Genomic DNA, 22354 nt, shown 5'->3' with positions numbered 1-22354 from the left:
TAGCTTATTTGTACATACTTGCTTGCATGTTGAATCCCCAATTAGATTGACTGTGAGCTTCTCAAGGGCAATGTCTGCCTTTTTCCTTTCCTTGTGTCCTTAGAACTTAGCACAGTGCTTGGCACATAGCACTTAATAAATGCTTATTGACTTACTGAATGATTCTGTGAATCAATATGAACATTTTTTTCCACTAAATCAAAGGTCAAAAGTTGTTTTTTTGTTTTTTGTTACCTACACAATGTGATATGATTTTTTTTTACCTCACCTAACAAAGAGAGGCAAATTTTCTCAAATTAAAACAGTATCCTGTCAGAGACTACTATCTCTCACAAGTTGGCAGGGGATAGGGGTGGGAAATGATATTCTCTTCTTATGGACTTTGCATGAGAGGGAAGAATTTTTTTAAGCGAGTTGCACTCCCTGTATTTCTCCAGTCCAAAGTGAAAGCAATCTCACAGAAACCTGTAACTAAAAAAGTCAAGCAAATATTTCTAAGCCATAAATTCTAATGAAAAGCTAAAGACTTTGAAGCAGTATAAACTCATGTAAGGAATGAGTTTTCTAGGCTTTGGCTTCAAAGAGGATTGTGATTATGAAGGCTAAAAGAGACTTAGAAATATTCCAGCTCACTTATATCTTTAGATTTATTTGTTTTAACTTGACCTGTTCTTCCATTGGTACAGAGAACTTCCATGGTGAAAATTCCTTTTACCAAGGAAGAGCTGAAACTGTTCTGCCATTTGTAGTCTTTTTTTTATTTTTTGACGACTGGGGTTAAGTGATGTTGCCCATGGTCATACAACTAGTAAGGGCCAAGTGCTTGGTCTGAGGCCAAATTTGAACTCACGTCCTTCTGACTTCAGGGCTGGTGCCCAATCCACTGCACCACCTAGCTGCCCCTGCCATTTGTACTCTTAAAGAACTTCCTGTGAAACCAAGAGTTTAAGCATCTTGCCTAACATCACAAAGCCTCTGTGTATGAGACCCCAAACTTCTGAAATGGAAGCTAGCTCTCTATCCATTACACCACATTATCTTTCTTTTAAAGAGGAGGAAACTTTGTCCCAGAGGGAGGAACTGATGTTCACATAGCTAATTAGTCCCAGAATAGAAATCCTCTACCTCATTATCCCTGACAAGAAGTCATCTACCCTCCCACTTGAAAGTTTTCAGGGAGGGGAAACCACTATCTATTGAGGTAACTCATTGCATTTTACAGTAACTAATTCTTAGGATTTTCTTCCTCCTTTCAAAAATATCAAATGTGCCTCTTTGAACTTCTACCCTTTCCTCCTTGTTCTGCTCTCTGGAGCCAAGCAGAATGAGGCCTGTATTTCAAGTATAGATGACATTTTAGTGCAGGGGTTCTCAATTTGGGGTCTATAGACTCAAGGAGTCTATGAACTTGAATGACAAAACAAAAATTACATACCTATTTTCACTAATTTCTAACTGAACTTTAATAGTTCTTTCAATTATTATAAAAAAAAAGCTGCCCATAGTTTTCAACAGACCCTCAAAGTGTTCTATGATGCAACAAAAGATTAGGAACTCTTGCTTAGATAGTGTCTTGCTTATTTCCAGTGTCCCATGCTTGATTAAAGCAGACTAAACATGTGGCAGCCAAGAATGATGTAGCATCAAGATTCTTCCAGATGGAATCAAGAAAATCTGTGCTCAAGACCTGCCTCTGACATCCAATACCTGTGCAACCATGGCCAAGTCACTTTCAGTGTTCCAGGTAACCCTCTAATATTAAAAGTTACAGTTTCCATACGACAAGTTCTCTGCCTGTATATGATCACATCTCCAAATAAAACAGGAAACATTAGGTAAAACTCACGTTCATAAGCCACAGCATTATATAGAACTCCCCCTCATACTTTAAAGTCCAAATTAAATGTAATATCCACAAAGTTTTTCTTCATCATTCCAATCAGTAACAATGCTTCCCTTCATTCCTTATGTAACATTTTATGTTTTGTTTTAATGAATTTACCTTGTGCTATTTTTTTTTTTACTATAGATATCAATGTTTACATGGTACAGTGGAAACAGGGAGGAATATGGAGCCAGAGGACTTGGGTTCAATCCCATATCTGACATTTATAACCTGTGTGATTTTGGAAAAGTCACTTAACCTCCTTGGGTCTCAGTTGTCTCATTTGTACAATGATTAGGTTAGATTATACAGCCTCTGACATCCCTTCCAGTTATAAGCTTATGATCCTATGACATTATTCCTATTCTAGACTATAAGCTGCATGAGAACAAGGATTGTTTATCTCTATCATTTAGTATAATTATCTGCAAACAATACTTGCTTTAAAAAAAAGTTTGCTGATTGATTGATGTAGGTACTATTCCATTTTCTGGTTTCATCATATGACTTTATGTTTAATCATCACTTTACTTTGGTTTTCCCCTTAGTAAACATTGAACTAAACCTATTCTGCATTTTTTCTACCATTTCATTGTAGTTACAAGTTCATTCCCCATTCTGCTCCTTGAGTTTTCTCTTTTGCTACTTAGATGATGTCTAAAGTCTGTCTAATTCTGATGTTCTAGGATTCTAAGGGAGTAATCATTCTCTAATTTATCTTCTTGTTAAATTTCTGTTTTCGTGATTGACAAATCTATATTCAGCATAATGTTTGGCACATGGTAGACACTTAATAAATGCTTATTGACTGACTGACTCTGGGCCTGTATAAAAGCTCCACTGTTGTGCATCTAGGAAGACAGACCGAGATACAGACTTTGTGTGAAGAGGCCATAGTCCAACTTGGAAGACACATGTACACATAGGGCAGTTTTGCACTTGAAATCATTGTTTTCCAGCATATTGCAGAGAAAATAGGTGTAATGGATAATCAGGAGTTTCTGTAAGGTGAGTAATTAGAGAAAGTCTCCTAGAGGAAGCAGGATATTTAATGAGGCATTATATTTTAGACAACCAAAATCAAGACCAACAACATATCCATGGGTGGGGTGGAGTGGAGTTAGCACAAAGCACAGAAGAATGAATTTGGATGTTGATGATTATAGTAAAGGTAGAGATTTGCTGTAACACAGGGGATTGTTGTTGTTCAGTGGTTTTCCATCATGTTCAACTCTTTTTGATCCCATTTCGGGTCTTCTTGGCAAAGACACAAGGGTGGTTTGTCATTTCCTTCTCCAGTTCATTTTACAGATGAGGAAACTGAAGCAAATAGGATTAAGTGACTTGCCCAAGGTCACACAGCTTATAAATGTCTGAGGTCATATTTGAACTCAAGATGAGTCTTCCTGACTTTAGGCCCAGCACTCTATCGTGTGTACTTCCTAGCTGTCCTCATGGAGGGCATACGCAGAACAGAAAAATGTGAGGCTAGAGAGGAATGGTAGAGATGAACTGTCAAGAAAAATTGTATGCCACTCTGTAGAGTTTAGACATTCTCTGGAAAGCCATGGGGAATCATGGCAGGTTATTCAAAACGAGATAGATGTGATCAGCATCGGACTATTGGGAGATGATTTCATATTCATATGTACTTTGGATGGAGGACATGGTGGCTGATTTCAAGTCTTTTAAGTGTTATCACACAGCAAAGGAATTAGACTTACTTTTCTTGATTACAGAGGGAAGAACTAAGAATGATGAAGGGAAGTTGTAAAGAGGCAAACTTAAGCTTAATGTAAGGAAATATTCCCTGCCAATTAGAGCTATTCAGTCATGAGATAATCTGCCAGAAGGAGTAGTGGGTTCTCTCTTTCTGGAGGTCTTTAAGCAAAGACTGGCTGACAATTTCTATGTTGTAGATGGAATTAATTTTGGATTCCTTTTGGGTTGAAATAGAATGACCACTGAGGTTGTTCCTAGTCCTGAGATTCTGGGATCCCAAGCACTAGAAATCACAAACCTAGAAAGTAAATGTTAGAAGGACTTTTTATGCCATTAAAAAGAGAATTTAGACCTGGAAAATAGATCCAGGAGAAATAATTTAAACATTTTTGGACTACATGAAAGCCATGATCAAAAATAAGAGCCTAGACATCATCTTTTAAGAAATTATCAAGCAAAATTGCCCTGAAATTCTAGACCCAGTCAGTAAAATAGAAATTGAAAGAATCCACCAATCACTTCCTGAAAGAGATACCAAAAGGAAAACAACATTACAAGAATATTATAGTCAAATTCCAGAGTTCCCAGGTCAAGGAGAAAATATTGCAAGCAACCAGAAAGAAACTAATTAAATATTGTGGAAACACAATCAGGATAACACAAGATTTAGCAACTTCTACCTTAAGGGATTAGAGGGCTTGGAATATGATATTCGAGAGGTCAAAGGAGCTAGGATTGAAACCAAGAATCATTTACCCAGCAAAACTGAGAGCAATCAATGAGGGAAAAAAATGACATTCAGTGATGTAGAAGAATTTAATGCATTCTTAAGAAACCAGAACTAAATAGAAAAAAATGACTTTCAAATACAAGACTCAAGAGAAGCAAGAAAAGAGGAGAGTATTGAGTCCCAGAGGCATGAAGTTGTCTATCAGTTTGAAATTGCTGGGAGAAATGTTGCAGATGTGAATGAATTCATTCACTTCCTAGGATTTTCAGACATTCCCAAGTTTCAAAGCCTTCTTTTTGGGATTTTCTTCGTTTCTATTTGAGTACCATCATTGGAAATGCACTATTACAAAAGCTGGTCCAACTGTCCAAACTCCAATGTATTATTTACTTGGAAAATTTTCCTTCTTGGAAATTAGTTTATATATATATATATACACACACACACATATATATTATGCATATATATGTAATATTATATATATATATATACACACACACACACATATATATGTATATGCATATGTATATGTATATATATATATATACACACACACACACATATATATGTATATGCATATGTATATGTATATATGTATATATATGTGCATGTGTATGTGTATGTATATGTGTATGTATATATGTATGTATATACATATATACATACACATACATACATACATACATACATACATACATACATACATACATGAAATTTACTCTCCCCAGAATGCTAATGAACATTTGGACCCAGAAGAGAAATATTTCTTTGCTGGGATGTACCACATAAGTCTGCTTAATTCTATGTCTGGGAGGCAGTGAATGCTTCCTCCTTTCTGCAATGACATATGACCACTATGTGGCCTTTTGTAACCCTCTCTACTATTTGTTTATTATGAACCACAAAGTTTGTATTCAGCTGTTTATTGGATCCCGGATCACTGGATCCAGTTGTTAAGACAAATATACCAGATTTTTTCTCTACCTTTCTGTGGTCCTTTCAAAGTAAATCAAATTTTCTGTGACATCTACCCAATATTATAGGTGGACTGTGGAGATACTTCTATGAGTGAGATCTTTATGTATGCAGATGTTGTGCCATTTGGCACTGTCCCTTTTCTTTTGATATATGGGTCCTACATCAAAATGATTGGTAGTGTCTTGAAGCTGCCATCTGCAATAAGGAAATCTAAAGCTTTCTCTATTTGGTCTTCACATCTAATGGTAGCGGGCATAGTCTTTGGTTCTGGCATCATCGTGTATTTAAAACCCAAATATAGCCACCCAATAGGAACACAGAAAATTCTCTCTCTCTTCTATACCACTTTCACCCCATTATGTGACCCAATTATATATAGCCTCAGGAACAAGGATTTCACTGTGAGAATAAGAAAATTATTATCTAAATGGAATTGGAAACAAATAAATGCATTTAGAAATAATGGGTTCATATTTATTTGTCATATAGATCTTATGAAAATAAACTTCTAATCCAATCATCAATAAAAAAGAGAATTAAAATTTTCTATTATGGTAATTGTTTTGTGTGTCTTTGTATTACAGTATGTGCTCTGTACCATAATGTTATTATAAATTATATGATCAATTGTTATCATCAGTTGTATAGTTTAGATTTGTTAATATCATATGATAATTTGAATCTTAGGATTTAGAGGTAGAAAATATCATCTCATTCAACCCTCTCACTTAAAAATAATTAGGAAACTAAGATCGCAAAATGGAAAAAAAAAATTGCTCAAATACACATTGCAGAATTTGGATTTCAAACCAGGTAATATGACTAAATTCATCACTCTTTCTTGTATGCCACATTAATTCTTTGACAGTTTAAATACAAACTTTTTTCCCATAATAAGAAGATCTATTAGTGGCTTACTCACCCTAATGCAAAAGGCAGAAGGGAAGGTCAAAATAATATTCCAGTTTAACATCTTTCAGGGCTAAAAATAACTGGAACAAATCAAAGGGATAGAAACAGAACTTATTCGGGGATGTTAAATAACGTACTAATTTGTGTTGCTGCAGAAAGATGGCATACAAAAGTCACGATAGCTTGCCTGAAAGTGGAAGGCATCATTAATTTGATTTTTCATGTAATTTTACTGTTGAATAAACACAACAACAACAATAATACATGTGGAATTGTACATAATAAATCTATTCAGCAAACTGCTGCTTTGGATTTAAGCTTGGCACAATGGCATTAGCTCAGGGTATAGAAACATGCGAGCCTCAGACGCAATAACATATTTTACCAGGTAGGTTGACTTTGTAGGAAAATTGCATCTGCATCTTCTGCCAAAATGGAATTTACCTCTTTTTTTGCAAGAGTATAATGAACCACCATGCTACTGCAGGATGTTTAGCTATCAGGATCCTAAAGAGAATTTTGCTAAATGTTACTATGGCACCTACCTGTTGCTCGCTGAGCCTAAGTGTCCTTGTCTGGGGTTGTTTGACATGTGGGGGAAGCCCTTCAAGGTGGAGATCCTGGCATTCAGAAATTCATTCATTCAATAAACATGTGCCAGGGCCTTTTCCTCCAAACAGGAAAATGAGGCCTCCCTATTCTTAGTGAGATTATTCAACTGCAACATATGTTAGCAAAATCTTGTTGAGAAGCCCTTCTTCCCATATTTATATCAGAGCAAAATACTGCCTTCTATTTGTTTGGTTGTTTTCCTTTCTCTTGTTGTTAAATCTCCACTTTTGCACAGGCAGGTGGGCAGGCTGTCCTTCCTCACTTCTGCACTAGTTTACTTCAAAGCTCAGTTACTTCCTACCTACATGAGACCTATCTTTATATCTTGATATCCTGGTACATCCTACACCCCACTCCTTGCCCCAAAGTGACTTTGTATATGTTAATAAGTATTTCATATATACTTACATGTATTCAGCACCCAGATCATAGTAGGTTCTCAGTAAATATTTATTGACTGACTAGCTGCTCCTATTGTCAGCCTCATTTTGTTATATCCCAGAATATAATTGGGGATTATTTAATTTTTTGCCTGTGTATTCCTTTGACCTGGCATATGGTAGATGTTCGAAGACTTATTTTTGTTAAGTAAAAGTGATACATAATGGACATGGAGGACTCTTTTGTGAAATAGCAGAAAGAAAGACACCCTAATTATTATGGAATGGGATCCTTCATGAGGTGGTGAATTCCTAATAGCTAGAGGTATTCCCACAGAAGCTAGATGAACACTACCTAAGCAAGAATTTTATTAAGGAGTTTCATGTTTTAGGTAAGGATTGGAAAAGCTTACCTCTCAGGTCCCTCTCCACTCTGATATTCTATAATTCTACCATCCACATGTGTAGCCTACTAGTAAAATCAGACATTTTAATTTGCAGTGAAGATGTTGTTTCTATTTTCTCTAGTAACTCCTGGGCATGTGGACCTCAAACAAAGGGATAATTCATATAACTGCCATTTTAATTATTAGTTAATAAAAACAGGTAGGCATATTCTCAGGTACAATTGTTCAAGAACATTTAAAATGAATACTTATATTTATCTGATTCTATTACATGCATTTCATCTATTTTTATGTGATGTTTTCCCCTCTGGACAACAAATGACATTGCATATGGATTCAATGGTATTTGACAACTTTAGAAACAATATAGTTCAAGAGAATTATGATAAGTTTAAAACCAGAAGATGTGGACCCTTTGTGGCATATAGTCTAACTCCCTTATTTTACATAGAAAGAAACTAAAGCCCATAAAAGTGAGGTAACTTTCCAAAGCCACAGGATTGGTAAGTAGGAAAGGAAGGAAATAAGCATTAATTAAGTACCTACTATGTACCTACCGTGTATTATGCACTTTACAAATATTATCTCATTTAACCCTGACAAGCATGCTGAGAGGTAGGTGCTATTTTTAGCTCATTTTACAGTTGAGGAAATGCAGGCAGAAAAAAGTTTCCCCAGGACGTTTCTGAGACTGACTTTGAACCCGGGTCTTCCTGACTCTAAGAGCAGTTCTCTACCACTGAGTCAACTAACTGCTTCTACTGGCAGAGTAAAATTTAAACCCAGGTTCTCTAACTCATTATTCAGTAATTTCTCTCTGTATTAAATTATATACAGGAACTTCATTGCACACTGGCACATCTTTTATCTGAAGCAGTGATTTTCAAACATTATGGCATGTAAACTCCCAGACCTATTACAAAACACTAAGGCAACGGTTCTCCATCTTTTTGTGTGTATTGCAGACTGCTTTGGCATCCAGTGAAACCCATGGAACTCTTCTTTGATAACATTTTAAAATTGAATAACATTTAAAAAAAACATTTAATTTTTAAAAATAAAAAAATTACAAAGGAAACAGTTATAGTGAAAAACAGTTATATTTCTGTCCTTCTCAAGTTCATAGAACCCTCTGAAATCTATCCACGTATAACCTAAAGTTAAGAACCTCTATTGTAAGAGATTCTTTTAGAAAGGGCCCTCATTTAAAAAGGTCTAATTTTTGTGGGAATCAGTCTATGCTCTAATACCTCATCAATTGTGCTATTTTCAGCATATGAGAAGTATATTTAAGTTTCTGTAATCTTAAAATTTTAAAGCTTTTGACAAAAGTATTCTGCATTGTGTTTTGTTTTATTTCCTCCTAGTGAATAAACTTCTACCGATGCAAATTGCCAACCATTACTACTGAGTTAATGAAAATTCTACAGCAGAAGAGATCTCTTTCTGGGCACAGTATTATTCACTGAGATACACACAGACTATTTCTGTGCTCTTAGCATAACTGGATTTTTGACCCTTGATACTAATTTCCCCCTTTCTCTCCCACCCCAACTCCCAAATTAAACAAATCTGATGTCTTTCAGATTTGCATATAAAATATTTTAAACGTCATACTATACCACCTTAAATCATCTTTTTTTTTTTTCAGGCTAATAGACCCCAATTCTTTTGTAAAATGCTTATTGAATTGGTTTGGAGATACCAAGTCTGGAAAGACAAATTTCATCTAACTATATATTATGTAATAGGGTATGTTCCCATAGTAATATTATAGGTTCAGAAACATACCTTTCTAAGCATGATATAATAACATGGAATTTATCCTTACAACCTATTGTGATCTTTCGGTATTTCTAATTCATCCTGACGTCACCAAGAAGCACTTTTAAAAACCTATTATGTGCAACACTTTATGCTAGGTAATGGATATACAAAAACAAAAACTAAATGAGTTGTTATCCTCAAGAAACTTACATTCTACTACTGTTTTTGCTCCAATGTGTTCACTGTCTTCAACCAACCTCTTCCAGATTCATACCACTTATGACTTTAGTAACCTTATTCTGGACAAAGGATTGTTTGTGTGTTTGTTTGTTTTAATAATGTTAAACAAAATAGAGACAGGCACAAGCGCCTTGGACAAGCTACTGGAGAACTCCATCCATGGTACAAATTCATTTGTTCAGTATTCTTTGGGTTGGTTATTCAACCAGTTCTTATTCTACCTAACTCAATTATCATCCAACCTAAATCTTTGCCTTTTGTCCAGTGGAATATCATGATTTTTAATAAATTCTTTCCTGAAATTCAGGAATATGGTATCTATAACATTTCTATTATTTATAGTTCCTCTAATTGAATATGTATGGAATATGTCATCCATAGAGATTATGTGTTTGTCCATATGGATTTGTCCTAATGTTGTGAATACAGTGAGCTTTTGATAAGATATCTAAGAAACTTGCCCATTCCTCTCCAAGCATGACTTTCCTTCCTGCCCAGAGAAGAGCAGCAGAAGGATCACAGAGTGGGTTCTTCTTCACCTCAAGAGGTATGGAAGGTATTAGACTAGAATTATATCTTTTTGACCCTCTATTACTACTTCAAAATAACTTTCATTTTCTGTCTTATATTCAAGCTGCTTTCTTCCTAGCTAACCCTTAAAGAAGAAGGGTATTCCAAATTTGTATCTAAAGGGTCAACCTTTTACCATCAAAATGCTTGTTACACAAAAGATCATCACAAGAAATAAATAGTGAGTAAAGCCACTTATCCAAGCAGGTAGTAATCAGAAATCAGAGAAATTATATAGATTAGCATACACCAGACAATATGCAAATTTAATGAGCTCTCTCACTGAGAGCAAGATATATCTTAACTCAACCAAGAAAAAGTTGTCAATTTCATGCAAAAAGAAATGCCCTGAAGTCTCTGGGGAGGCAAGTTGAAAATCAGGAAGATGTTGAGGAACTGGCTTCTCCTCATGTCTGCACTCCAAAGTCTGTTTTCTTTTTCTTCAAGTTTCTCCCTTTTGGGAGAGCTATTTGCTATTCCTGGACACAATACTCCTGTCCTCTCTGTGTCTTTGAACAAGCCACCACCTGCACCTAAAATCTACTCCCCTTTTTTACCTCTACTACTTTGCCTGTACCTTATAAAGTTCAGTTCAAGTTCTACTTCTAATACAAGGTCTTTCCTGATATTAGCCTTTTACTTGTTAGTGACCACCAACCTTTAACAAAATGTGTTGTATTTAATCTGTATATAACTTGAATTTACTTATTGCTGTATATATTGTTGCTCTTCTACCTACCCTCAGTAGAAGATAAGCATTTTAGGGGCAGAAACTGTCATTTTTAATTTGTATCCCTAGAACCTAGAAAAATGTCTAGTATATACTCAAATATTCAGATACATCTATGATTTCATTCTTATGGGATGCAAAAAACAACATATCTATGCTTGACTGTCCTGTATTCGTTGTCCATGTCCTTCCATACCATCACCAAAAAAGTCAGCCCAACATACTGGAGGCCGTAGTTGCATTCTCCTAACATTGTGAAGGTAGCAGTAGAACTCTGGAGCTGCCCATAAGACATTCCTCACCCCCAACAAATAAGTAGTGTACTTTTTCTTTCATAGATTTAATTTATGATATTAAAAAAATCCTCTTTTTCTTCAAAGATCCTCATTGGCTTTATGGAGTATCTTGCTTACAGTTCCACCAGTTTCTATATGAATCTATTTTTTATTCCTCTGAGACTGTTATTATTTTTGTCTTATTGCCCTTCAGAAATATCAATAGAATATTTCTATTAAAATTACGGATGTTTGTTTCCATAGGAAATTTTGGGTCATTAATAAAGTTTTGTAATTTTTTCAAAGTCAACCAATTTTCTTGTTTAACTCTCTGTATGCTTTCTATCCTAGTATATGTCATAACCTGTGCTACAAACATTCTTTATCCATTTGGTTTTTCCCCTGTGGATGGTATACCCAAGCTCTTTTGAGTGGTTACAGATCTCTTCCAGTATGATCTACAATATCTGGCCTTGATGAAAATAACACAATGCCAACTGCAAATAGGAGCAGTCAGTCAGTCAATAAGTATTTATTAAATGCCTACTCTTGCCAGATATTTTGCTAAGCACTAGGGATGCAAATATGAAAAAGACAGCGCCTGCCCAAAAGGAATTTATAATTTAGTAAGTGAAGGAAACAAAAAAAAAAAGAAGCTGAAAAAGAAGAGAGATATTTGACTTTGGGTCATAATGGAAAACTGAAAAGCAGTACAGCTGAATGAGAAATTAAGAGATGATTGCTTTTGGCACCCTCTTTATAGGGATGTTTGGGGAGGTGCTATTCTGCCCTCCAATTAGAGGAGCAGAGAGTATTGGTGAGGCAAGAATACAGAAGCTGATGTGATCTTTCAAGTTGATGAGGATCCTGAGGGCATGACAGTGAAGTCCAAAGAAGTGCATCCAGGTGAAAAATGAAGAGATGACCAGTTATAAGACTTTCCCATATACATGGAAATATTTTACAACTTGAATGCTTTACTGGATACCTTCTAACAAAGTAACTAAACCATAAAACTTCTTGTTCTGCACATTTCTTAAATATTTTATATCAGAGGACTTTTGCATAGGTTTATTTCTATCCTATATTTCATGAAATATGGAATGATTTTGATGTATTGATGGGAGAAATTTGGTTGGAAAAGAGCCATGAAGAAATGGTTTTTTTCCTATACAAAATCAAATCTTTACTTTTCTTTTTTTATATATTAAACATTTATTAATTTGTTTATTTTTAGTGTTAAACATTCGCTTGCACAAGATTTTGAGTTCCAAAATTTTTCCCCATCTTCCCTCTCCCCCGATCCCAAGATGGCATGCATTCTGAATACATCTACCCCTAATCTACCCTCCCTTCTATCTAAAGGGTCACTTCCCGCATTCTCTTGTCCCCTTCTTTTTCTATTTTGCTATAGGGCAGGATAGATTTCTTTAACCCATTGCCTACATAACTTATTTCCCAGTAGCATGTGAAAACAATTTTTAAAATTTGTTTTTAAAACTTTAAGTTCCAAATTTCCTCCCTTCCCCACTTCCCACCCAACCTCCATGAGGAAGCAAGAAACTCAATACAGGTTTTACATTTGTAGTCACACAAAGCACTTACATAGTAGTCATGTTGTGAAAAACTAACTGTATTTCCTTTCATTCTTTCCCACAACCTGTTTATTCCATTCTTTCTTTTAACCCACCTTCTTCAGAAGTATTTGCTTCTGATTACCCCTTCTCCAACTGGCTCTCTCCTCTCTCATTCCCTGCTTGTCTTATCCCCTTTCCTGCTATTTTCCTGCAGGGTAAGATGGATTTCCATGCTCAACTGAGTGTGCATGTTATTCCCTCCTTAAACCAAATCCAATGAGAGTAAGATTCACTCATTTCCTCTCACCTCCTCCCATTTCCCCTCCACTGTAAAAGCCTTTTCTGTTTTATATGAGATAATTTACCCCATTCTACCTCTCCCTTTCTCCTCCCAGTATAATCTCTTTTGCCCTTTAATTTTATTCTCCAGATATCACCCCTACATCTTCAACTCACCCTGTGTCATCTATCTATCTATCTATCTATCTATCTATCTATCTATCTATTTATCTATCTATCTATCTATCTCACTCTCTCTCACTCTCTCTCTCTCTCTATCATCATCTATCTATCTATCTATCTATCTATCTATCTATCTATCTATCTATCTATCTATCTGTCTATGTGTCTATGTGTCTATGTGTCTGTCTGTCTATCTATCTATCTATCTATCTATCTATCTATCTATCTATCTATCTATCTATACATATATTTTTTTCCCTTCAACTACCCTAATACTGACAAAGGTCTCATGAGTTACAAATATCATCTTTCCATGCAGGAATATAAACAGTACAACCTTAAGAAGTCCCCTATGATTTCTCTTTACTGTTTACTTCTTTATGCTTCTCTTGAGTTTTATATTTGAAAGTTGAATTTTCTATTCAGCTCTGGTCTTTTCATCAAGAATTCTTGAAAGTTCCTTATTTCACTCAATGACCATTTTTCCCTCCAAAGGATTATACTCAGTTTTGTGGGTAGGTGATTCTTATCTGTAATCCTATCTCCTTTGACCTCTGGAATATTTTATTCCAAACCCTCTGGTCTCTTACTGTAGAAGCTGCCAAATCTTGTGTTATCCTGATTGTGTTTCCACAGTACTTGAATTGTTTCTTTCTGACTGCTTGCAATATTTTCTCCTTGACCTGGGAACTCTGGAATTTGGCTACAATATTCCTAGGAGTTTTCCTTTGGGGATCTCTTCCAGGCAGTGATTTATATTTCTATTCTATCCTCTGGTTATAGAATATCAGGGCAGTTTTCCTTGCTAATTTCTTGAAAGATGATGTCCAGGCTCTTTTTTTGGTCATGGCTTTCAGATAGCCCAATAATGTTTAAATGATTTCTCTTGGATCTATTTTCCAGGTCAGTTGTTTTTGCAATGAGATATTTCACTTTGTCTTCAATTTTTTTCATTCTTTTGGTTTTGTTTTACCATTTCTTGATTTCTTATAAAGTCACTAGCTTCCAATTGCTCCATTCTAATTTTTAAGGAATTATTTTCTTCAGTGAGCTTTTGGACATCCTTTTCCATTTAGTCAATTCTACTTTTTAAGGCATTCTTCTCCTCAATGACTTTTTGGATATCTTTTGCCATTTGGGTTAGGCTATTTTGGGGGTCTCCATTAGCAAGCTGTTTACTTGTTTTTCATGATTTTCTTACATCATTCTTATTTCTCTTCCCAGTTTTTCCTCTACTTCTCTTACTTGATTGTCAAAATCCATTTTGAACTCTTCTATGTCCAGGGACTGATTCATATTTTTCTTGGAGGCTTTGGATCTAGGAGGTTTGACTTTCTTGTCTCCTTCTTGTTGAATGTTTTGATCTTCTTTGTCACCAAAGAAAGATTCTATGGTCTGACTTTTTTGTGTAGCATGCTCATGTTGCCAGCCAATTACTTGAGTTTTAAACTTTTTGTTAATTTAGAGGTCTGCTTCCAGTGTGGAGAATGTACTGTCCCTAGCTTCAGGGGTTTTGTGCAGCTGTTTTCAAAGATACTTCTAGGGACCTGTAAATTTTCAGTTCTTCCAAGGTGGTATGGCAAGGTATTTACTCCTTTCCTGGCCTGTGCTCTTGTCTATGAGCGACTAAAAGCATTATTTTCCACCTTGGAACTGTGAAGAGATTTCCCTCTTCACTACCACTACAAACTCCACCATGCCAGTGCTACTCCTCTCCCCAGGACTGCCATCCAGATCTTATGATCCAGATCCAAACACAGGCAAAGCAAGAGATTCCTGCCTCAGAACTAGCAAAGAGATCCCTACAATCCCCCTGTGATCAGCCACTCAATTCCCCTTCCATCTGTGGGCTGAGAGGTCTGGAAGCAGCTGCCCCTCTAGGGCTACACCAGGACTGAGGCTGGGATGGAGCTTCTCTTTCACCATGGTCGCAGACTTTTCCTACTGACCTTCTAAATTGTCTTTGGCATTTGTGGATTGAGACATGTGGAAACCACCACAGGTGCCAGTGATTCAGTCCTCTGAGGGCTGTTCCAGGTTCATTGAAGCCTCATCTTTGCCTACACACACACACTGAACTGTGTTATTCTCCCAGCCCACAATGATAGATCTTTCCAATCAACCATCCATGTTATCTTGGGCTGGAAATTTTTTTACTGTCTTTTTGTATGTTCTGCTGCTCTAGAATTTGTTTAGAGCCATTTTTATAGGTATTTGGAGGCATTTAAAGATGTGGTTCGTTATTAAATATTAACACTGCCTGTTCCTTACTCAGGAATCTGAGTGTATGTGGCTGAAATGGGAAAAAAAAAAGTATAGGTAAAAGAAAAGATATATAGTTAAGAAATTTTTAATGCTTCCTGTCATCAATTAGTCATCAGTTATTAAATGTATTAATAAGATCTTAGAATTTTTTCCCCACAAATTTGTTGACTTATTTTCCATCATGTACTATGCATATTAATTCTTCAGTGCTCTTACAACCGTGTCTCTTCCAGCAGGAATCTCATCTCTATACAGTTAATCCAGTCTGACTGCTTTCTCCCTCATTGTTCTCTTTAGTCCCATTTCTACATTAGGACTGTGTTGTTGAGATGCAAGAGTGGTTCTTCTACTCTCCTTGATGGTGAAAGTAGTTTGTTTTAAATGTCTTGACAAATTTTTCAAATGTCTCATTTAGAAAATTAACTAACTATACTATAACATTTAATAACAATTAACAATATGATATCACATTTACATAAAGTATCCAGTGTACTTACTTTTTTTTTTACAGTCCAAGAACTTGGCATTATTATCTCAATTTTATATAAGTGGACATCTAGCCTTAGTGAGGCTAAGTGATGTGATCTAAGTGAGACTAAGTCATTAAATGTTGGAGCTGCAACTTAAACCTAGGCTTTCTGAAGTCTAGTCCAGTGCTACCTTTCTAACATGACGATTTCTATGCCTAACCTCTGGAATCATGGATGGAGGAAACGGGGGAAAAGAATCTAAGTTGTTAGGGTAGAACAATGATTCCTAAACATAATTTTGCTACCTTGAAGTATATAAAAAAAGATTTTATGAGCTTACCATTAAATTATTATAACAAAAATCAAAGTTAATTAACATTTAATTTAAACATTTAATCCTTACAGTACAAATATGGGGCCAGTTGATGAACCATTGTCTGAAATCCAGCTAAGCTAAGTTTGCAGAGGTCCATCACCAGGTTGATGCATTTGTCAGCCCTAGAAACTGGGGAAATGCACATAGTAAGTTATGGAGGAGTTGTTGTAAAAAATGCCTATAGCCCAATGGAAACGTAGACCTTTAAAGTACTACAATGACCCCTACAACATCTTTAAGTAGAAAGGAATATGTGAACTGATGGATAAAATAGGTGATAAGTGCCTGATCTTCAGAAAGTGTAAGGATCACTATATTGGAAGGCTCTCACAGAAAATCACAATGATATTTTAGAGCATAAATAGCAAATGAATCAAGCATCCTTGTCATAGGCAAATAATGGCTTCCCTAAAAATGGAAACCTTAGCAAGAGTGCAAAGTATTTATTTGAAGCCAGAGGACATTTAAAAAATTCTTCTATTTTTTAAAATTTCTTTTAGTTTCCCTTTGTTCTCTCCATTCCCTCCTTCCTTCCTTCCTTCCTTCCTTCCTTCCTTCCTTCCTTCCTTCCTTCCCTCCTCCCTCCCTCCTTCCTTCCTTCCTTCCTTCCTTCCTTCCTTCCTTCCTTCCTTCCTTTTTTCCTTCTTTCTGTCCATCTTACTACTCCTTTGTAGTCAGTAAGAAGCTATCCGCACTGCTTAGTAAAAGGATGAAGCTTATTGGAAGCCTTTGTGCAGATGTGCTGCATTTAACTACTAGCTGCTAATACCTTCCTATTTCAATATCTTCATCCACTCTCTATATTCATATACCTACTATTTTGCATGTTGTCTCTCTCACTCAAATATGAATTTCTTGTTTTAGGGGCAGATACCTTTTTGGCCTTCCTTTGTATCTCCAAATCTTCGCACAATGCTTAGCACATAGTGTTTAATAAATGCTTGTTGACTATCAGAATTACACATTCACACACTCTTCATTTCAGTAGAGTAGTATTGTATTGCTGTGTAAAATGTAGTACTTCTTACCCTGAGCTCAGCAGGCCATTTTTTGTCTCAATATATTCATACAGATCATATACCCCATTGCTGGAATGTACTTCCTCCATGAAGCAAGCCTTCTCTGATCCATTGCCTTCTTCCTATCCAAAGTTCTAAATCCTTTCTCCTTTCTCTAATATTCCCAGAGCACATTACCTGATATCTTCTTTGTCCCCATTGCTCCCTCTATTATATTATACCTACCTTTGTGTATGTTATATTCCCCTAAAAGAATGTAAGCTCTTGAGGGTAAAATTCAATGAATCACATAGTATTATTTAATATGTGTTCTCAAATTTAGTATATATTTCAGGTTAATAGATCCTCCCCTGTTGAGTAAACTTTCAGATAAGTTGACTATCATGTGGGACCATACTAAATGTTCTTTGTGAAAGGGAAATAGAAGAAGGGAAGAAAACAAGGGAATAACTAGGGAAAAATAGACATTTACAAAATTAGAAGATGATTTTTTTTAGTTGAAAAAGATGAAGGGCTGGAGTTCCAGTTGAACACAACTAGTGCTGGAAGAATAAAAAAAATCAAAGAATTTTAAGAGAAAACTTCAGAAATAAATTGCCTACTGATATATTGCATATTGACAAAGTCTGTCACTGGAAAATATTTCACAATGAGCTCGTCTTTACCATATGTCAGGTAAAGAAGCAACTTTAGATATTGGCATCTGTTAGCCTCAGCTAAAGTGCTAATTCACAACTTTTCAATTTCCTATCTACTATATGGATTTTATTCACTTCTAAGGTGAGATGTGAGCAAAGTGAAAAGAAGTTTTCTTGAGTAATCTCTTTGTGAAATGACAAAAAAAATTGTACTTAGAACATAAATCTTACCATCTTGTTCCATCTCCAACCAGACTTTTCTTTAATCCTTTTGACATGAAAAATATATTTTGAAACAACCACATTAACAACGTACTTAGCTTTCTTAAGTGTTAGAGAGGAGAGGACACCGTGAAAATTATGGAAGGATAGGAGAAAATTTGTTTTAGTATCTCCATCAGTCTATGTAAAGCTCAAGTATGTATATGAGTGCGTAAGCATATATATTAACAGAACTATATCTATAAAGATAAATGTTGTAATGAGCTAGTCTTCAAAAGCACCTGAAAGTGGCATATACCATACTGTGGCATTCTGTAGTCTTAGCATAAAATTAATGTATATGCATATCTAATAGAGTAATCAGTTTGTATATTCTTGTTGGGTATTACAGAGCTTATCAAAATGTATGGGCTCCACATCTCTGCTGTAGGAATTTTTATGCTTTTTTTTCTTATTGTTCTATTTTGTTTTGTTTCTTATGGGAGAGGAGCCAATGGAGAGAGGATAAGTTATTATGCTTCTCCCCTAAACAAAGAGGCCTCAAACAACTGGTCATATAATTCAAATGGGAAAAATAATAGATGCAGAGTCAGAAGAGCAGGAATGGAATCTTAGTTCTATCCATCAGCTGTCTGGGCTTTGGTTCCTTTCTTTTCGGAGGAGAAAGTGAGGGTTGTGGTGACTTTGTACAGCCCTTCCTCACTTAAATCCAATTCACTTGCATACCATGGCATCACTGATGCCATGGTCCTATCTGAGAAAGGACAAAGAGCAGCAGCAACAGCAGCCTTAGCTGTAAACTAGAAGGGTTGGATTGACTAATGTGATTGGCCCCTTTCAATTCAAAATATGTCATATTTTGGTCCCTTGTGCCTGAAATTCTCCTTCTCCTCATGTTTTCCTCCTGATTTTCTTCAAGTCTCATCTAAAATTCAACCTTCTGTAAGAAGTCTTTTCCCTATCCCCTTTAATGCTAGTGCCTTCCCCTGAGATTATCTTCAATTTATCCTGTCCATATCTTGCTTGTACAAAGTTTTTTTCTTTTTTTTTTGTTGTCTTCCCCATTAGACTGTGAGCTTCTTGAGAGTAGGGTTTTGTGTGTATGCGTGTGTTTCTTTGTATAACCAGTGCTTAGTACAGTACCTGTCACAAAGCAGGCATTTAATAAATGCTTGTTGATTTGATCAAATAAATGAGAGTTGGTAATATCTTTTCCAGGTTTCATGGCAAAGGTTTCAATTTAGTTTCATGTTTTTATTTTAGGGATGTCATTATCTCTGGTTCAGCATGTTTTACCCATTGTTCAACATTGGTGAAGCTCCCTGTCAGGGATATAGATAAAAATCTTGACTGATTCTCATTCTACTCTGTGAGTATTCATATCAAGCAGCTTCTTCATTGTAATCCATAGTTGCCTTTGTTTTATGTTGAGAATGTGAGAGCAATTCATATCTGGAAAGTCTCCATCTTTTCAACTGCTGGTTGTCTTTGATCAATAGAATTGCCTACTATATGCACATGTGTAGATTGACTCAAGTGAAGTCTCTTAATAAAACAAAGGGCCTACAAATCTGATTGTAACAAAATGAAAAAGGGGAATTCTGTTAAGCAAAATGGCATTGTAAATGGTCTATCCATTTTCATTACACCTAGGAGAAAGTACTTTTATCAAGGACATGAGGTAGGGGGGAAAATTGGTTAAAAAGAAATGCCATAAAAGAATTGTTTGGTGTTGTAAAAAAGTGGTTATGTTGTTGTTACTGATTATCTTAGTCCCACATTCATTTGATCAATTTGTATGATTTAATTTGTATTTGGGGCTATGAATTACCATCCTAAATCCTGATACTTATTTGGTTGCATAACTTCAAGTAACAAGGTGAATGGAGAGACTGAAATAGAATTTAAATCACAGTTACCTGCACAAAGATAGAGTCTGTTCATAGTTTTATTGGCTCTTAACATCCAGAAAGTGCCAAAAATGCACTACATGAGGATGAAAAATGTCCTGCTGAGTTTGACCAATATCCATTCAGCCCAAGATATTGTACCAGATGGTGACAAGATGAGATATTTTGCAGGAAGGCATGAATACTGATGACACTTAACCTTAAAAAGGAAGCAAAGTATGTCCCTGTGTCTGAAATTTCCCTTTATAATCTATGATGATTGTCTGAGTTATATTCTTGTTAGAATCACTTATATTTTCTACTTTTTTTCTTGACTAACCATTCCATAGAGTCAGTAGTCTAGAGAAATTATTTCATTGGCAACATACAAGTACCTTATTCAGTCTATAAGTTTTGTCTTAAACACAATTTTAATACACAGGGATTTGGTGAGCATATTTCTGTTCTCTTTATCCATATTTTCATGTTTTCATTTCTAGCTTTAGGCAGTCAGAGAATGCAGCCATCCATGAGATATGATTTGCAGATTTCTACAGGGATCCTGGAATCACAAATAGCCCATCTTCCTTGTGCCTAAAATTCTCACTAGTGGAGATATCTTTAGGTTAAGATACAAGAATAGATGAGGATATGAACCAAACCTATGACTCTTTTGGTATGAACGAATTGCTAATTAATTTATTAAATTTTAATTGATTTATTGCAATTTAAAGGGAAATTCTCCTGGGAGGAGGTTCACCTACCTATCCTTACATTAGCTACTTTTAAACTTATTTACTATGCTAACTAAAGAGGTGGAGTTGATGGGGACTAGAACAAGATAGAATTTCAACACAATAGAGCATCTTCTCTGTAACTTATATTCTTAGAGTTGTCTAGGTTACCAATAGGTTAAGACACACCAGGGGCAGAGGTGGGGCTAGAACTAGGGTCTTCCTAGCTTCAAAAAGTCTCTTTATCCATTATGCTATGTTGCCTTTCATTTCAAGAGGACTTTTGTTAAATATAGATATAGGGAGCTCTATATTTGACAATTTGTTCCTTCTAAATTAAAGCTTTCCATTATTGGAATTTTACACACAAAAGATAAGGCGTTAGGCAGTGCCAGAGACAAAGAGTCTATAGACATTAATGCGGTGGTCTAGGGGAAAGACCACTGGACTTGCTCTGAAGCCCTCGATTTTGGTATCTCTGGTGCTTCCCAGCTGTATTACCCTGGATAACTCATTTAGTTATTCTGGGCCTCAATTTTGTCATTTGTAAAATGGGACAGTAATCCCTGCCCTGTTTCCTTCTAAGGGAAAGAAGTAACTGTGTCACTTTAGTTGATTCATTTCCTTTAGAGGTCAGACTTATGAGATTCCTTCCAGATCTAACAACCTAAGGTAGGTGATGACAATCTGTGAGTATCAAGTACCATGCAATCCTCTATAGCTGGAGTTCCCGGGTGATGGTTTTACTCTATTTACTATATCCAGAAACTTGAACTCCACAAACCATCTCAAAAACAGATGCATTGTATTTGTACGTTACACATTGTTCTTTGAATTTGAGACTATGCTTCACCAAAATACTTAACAACCTAAAACTAGACAAGTATACAAACCTGCTCAAAAAAAAATACAAGCAAAAACTTCTCAGCATAAGAAAGAAGGGCACAAAGGTCAGGATTGAGACAGTTAAAACTTCTATTTAGTCCATTGCTAAAAAGTAAATTCAGCTCCCTTAAAATAAACCAAGATGAAAATATGTTCCCAATATATCCTGGTCTTCCATTTTCTGTTCATGTGACCTTGGGCAAGTCATTTAAACACTCTGTGCCTCTGTTTCCTCATTGTAAAATGGAATTATAGTACATGTACAGCCTATCTCGTAAGACTGTGGTAAGGAATGTAATTGTGAACCCCAATGTCTCATAATGATCTGTTACCTCTCTGTTTCTGCTGCTGCTACTATCGTTTCTGTCATTTCTGTTGTTATTGTTCCTGAACTGTTTCAAGAGCAAACTTGCCTTTGATGCTATAAGATACTTTGCAATGACATCACAATTAAAGAAACATGCTGCAGGGGCTTCAACCACTGGTGTGCAGGCACAATTGTGAGAATTGAGTCTAGCAAGACAGTTGTTTTAATAACAACAATCATGGCATTCCTGTAGTGCTTTGAAGTTTGTCAAGTGTTTGTGTGCGTTTTATTATATAGGGGCA

General features: G+C 35.8%; 1 pseudogene; it reads left to right on the top strand.

The window, feature by feature from the left end:
* The first annotated feature begins 3842 nt into the window (after nt 1–3842).
* Nucleotides 3843–5827, top strand: LOC110219131 (olfactory receptor 10AG1-like; annotated as a pseudogene).
* Nucleotides 5828–22354: the final 16527 nt, after the last annotated feature.

Source organism: Phascolarctos cinereus, unplaced genomic scaffold (genome assembly GCF_003287225.1).
Source record: "Phascolarctos cinereus isolate Bilbo 61053 unplaced genomic scaffold, phaCin_HiC Scaffold_4;HRSCAF=312, whole genome shotgun sequence".
Lineage (NCBI taxonomy): Eukaryota > Metazoa > Chordata > Mammalia > Diprotodontia > Phascolarctidae > Phascolarctos > Phascolarctos cinereus.
This window is presented reverse-complemented; position numbering and strand designations above follow the sequence as displayed.